Below are 3,493 nucleotides of genomic sequence, written 5' to 3'. Positions count from 1 at the left end.
CCTCCAAGGAGCCACCTGGTTTAACCCTTTCTGGGACGAATCTGTTTGTTTTCCTAGCAGGCCACATAGGAGAAATAAATGAGAGGAAATATTAAAAATCCTTAGCTTTAATTTGGACGATGCTAGGAAACAACTTTTAGTGAAACAAATCACTTTGTAAATGAATAAGCATAAAGGACAATAGTAAGTTATGTTATAGACAGATATAATAAAAAATATTTAAGGGTATTTTAGATACAGCGACCACCAGCCACATCGCAGGAGAAGGTTGAGCAATCTCTTACCGTGTGATTAACTACCTCTGAAAACTCACCAGAGGGTTAGCTGTGGGTTGGTTCTGACTCTACAGTACACAACAACACTTGTATAATGGGGGAAAAAAGAAAGCACACACAAAGGTTTATAGGACATGGTTATGATTAGAAGAAATGAGATTTTTATGAATGTTTTTCTGAAACCAAATGATTCAAATATATGATCACCATTTTGTGAGAATCTTTCAATTCATAAAATCCTCTGTAAGCACCAGGTGTATTTTCTATAATGCTTATGTAGGTGAATGGTGAGTGATGTTCTATTTAAACACTTTGATTATAAAAAGCACACTATCGCCATCTACCAAACAATTTGAGTAAATTTTCTTTGTTAGGTGCTCACTAGAGTCATCTGGTGACGAAAAGTGTTACCTACTGACATTTCAGTCTCCAGTGACATTCTCCCAGGAGCACTGGAGACACAGTGGCTAAGGACATGACAACTAACTGAAAGGCTGGTGTTGGATCTTACCACTTGTTCTATGGGGGAAAGATGCAGCAGTCGGCTTCCATAATGATTTGCAGCCCTGAAAATTTTATGGGAAAGTTCTCTGACCTACAGGTTCATTGTGTAAAAATTCCCAATGACATATTCCAAGCAATATTGAATTTCTATGTTCAGCTTTTTGAAGAAGTGCCAAACTGCCTTCCTGAGTGGTTGTACTATTGTGTAATCCCACCAACAATGTATAAGAGTTTCTATCTCACCATATCCTCTCCAACATTTATGACTTGCTGTCCTGTTAAACTTTGCTACTGCTACTGGAGTGAGATGGTATTTCATTGTGGTTTTGATTTTCTCTTATTGCCAGTGATTAGAAGCACTTCTTCATATGTCTGTGACCATTTTAATATCTTCCTCTATGAAAATTCTTTCCATGTCTTTTGCCCATTTTGTAATTGGGTTATCAGTTATTGCTTGGAATATACCCCAAGAAAATGAGAACTGAGGCTCAAATGGAAACTTGTACACCAGTGTTCATTGCAGCATTATTCACCATCTCAAGAACCTGGAAACAGCCCAGATGTCCAGCCACAAATGAATGGATTGAGAAGTTGTGGTGTATTCATACAGTGGAATACTATGCAGCACGCAGGAAAAAATTATTTTGTAAATTACTACCTAACTTGGGAGGAACTGGAGAGCAGTATGCTGAGTGATCTAACTCAGTCCTGTAAGGATAAATACTGTGTAAAAAAAAACAAAATACCATATTGCATTGGGAAAATCTACTGTCAAGAACCTCTTTAAAGAGCCAAAGAGTAAGGATGTCAGTTTAAAGATTAACGTGTTCCTAACTCAAGCCATGGTATTTTCAATTGTTTTCTATGCATCTAGAAGTTGGAAAATTAATAAGGAAGACTTAAGAGGAATTTCTGCCTTTGAACTCTGTGGTACTGCCAGTGAGCTTTGAATAGACTGCCAAAAGAACAAATCTATGTTGGGGAAATGTAACCAGGATGGGGAAACTTCATCTCATGCCGTTTTGGCATATTTTCAGGAGGGGTCAGGTGAGTCCCTGGAAAAAAGCATCATATTGGGAGAGGTAGAAAGTCAGCAAAAGAAAGGAAGAGCCTCAGTGAGATGGATTGACACAGTTGGTGCCCAGTGGGTGCCCAGTGGGCTGGAGCATGCTTGAGGTCGGGAGGATGGCACAGGAAAAATCAAGGTTTCAATTTGTTATTGATAACATCTTTATGCCTCATAGTCAAATATATAGCACCAAACCACAACAATATGTTTGTGATACAACATACATTTAATTGTTGCTCCTTGGAAAGAGGTGAGTTAAAGCAATTAGCTTGGCCATTCTGAAAGTATTTCACTTGCTACTCAAACTTTGGTTCACCAAAATGTGTGTCTATGTATGTGTGTATTCTGATTAGAATAAAAAAATTACTTATGTAAGTAGACATATTTTTTTTATTTCAGTGTGTATTGGTTCTAGATCCTAGGTCCCAGGTCAAGTAACAATATAAGAATGTTTAAATTAGCAGGCTGCAGGGAAGAGGAGCAGTGGTGGGAGCCATGGCTGGGACAGCAATCAGACCGTGCAGGACCAGCAACCCAAAGGTGGAGAACCCTTCCTCATTGGTGTCAGCGGGGGCACAGCAAGTGGCAAGCCATCTGTTTGTGCTAAGATTGTGCAACTCCTGGTAGTCATACTTAGCAATAATACCTTCTACTATGTCCTCACTGCAGAGAAGAAGGTCAAAGCCCTGAAGGAGTTCAACTTTGATCACCTGGATCCTTCAATAATGAACTCATCTTCAAAACACTCAAAGAAACCACAGAAGGGAAAACAGTCCAGATTCCTGTGTATCATTTTGTCACCCATTCCTGGAAGGAGAAAACAGTCACTGTCTACCTGCCAATGATGTGCATTTTTGAGGAGATGCTGGCCTTCTTCTACTCCCAAGGGGCACGAGACCAGATAAAGCTCTTCGTGAATACAGATGCAGACACCCGACTCTCCTCCAGACTATTGAGGGACATCAGCAAAAGAGGATGGGACCTTGGGCAGATTTTGTGCCAGTACATTACCTTCTTCAATCCTGCCTTGGAGAAATTCTGCTTGCCAACAAAGCAATAAGATATGTTTATTCCTAGAGGTAAAGATAAACTAGTGGCCAACAACCTCATCATGCAAGACATCCTGAATGGTGGACTCTTCAAACGACAGACCAATGGCTATCTCAACGGTTACATCCCTTCATGCAAGCTGGACACATTGACCTCTGCCTTCTGTAGCCCCTCGGCCCTGATTTCAAGGCAACAGGAGAGGAAGGGCTCAGGAGGCACCATGGAACTGTACATATCATTAGCTAGTTAAGAAAATACCATGGAGATGCATTGATGTAGTTTTTCTCCCCTCCCCCTTTGGTCTTTCCCCTCCTTTTGTAAATTGGAACAGCAAAATGAAACAGAACTTGATCTTGAGCTTAAATGAGAAACTGCCAACTACTACTGACAATGCCTAATTATGAATCCAATGTATAACCAGTAACAAATATGTATATGTGTATTAATATATAAATATATAAAAAGGATCTATTTTTGTGTAAATGTACAGATAATGTAAAAAAAGAATGTTTAAATTACATGTAAAATTTCATGAAATTAATTTTACTTTGGATGATGGCAAGTACATAAATACTATAAAACTCAAATGTCATTT

The 3,493-nt window shown here is 39.1% G+C and overlaps 1 pseudogene; it reads left to right on the top strand.

Moving 5' to 3' along the window:
- Window positions 1-2,168: 2,168 nt before the first annotated feature.
- On the top strand, window positions 2,169-3,148 carry LOC102872458 (annotated as a pseudogene).
- Window positions 3,149-3,493: the final 345 nt, after the last annotated feature.

This window comes from Elephantulus edwardii, unplaced genomic scaffold (assembly GCF_000299155.1).
Source record: "Elephantulus edwardii isolate Elephantulus edwardi_28Jun2011 unplaced genomic scaffold, EleEdw1.0 scaffold00002, whole genome shotgun sequence".
Classification (NCBI taxonomy): Eukaryota; Metazoa; Chordata; class Mammalia; order Macroscelidea; family Macroscelididae; genus Elephantulus; species Elephantulus edwardii.
Note: the sequence above shows the minus strand (reverse complement) of the source record. Positions and strands in the feature narration are given on the sequence as shown.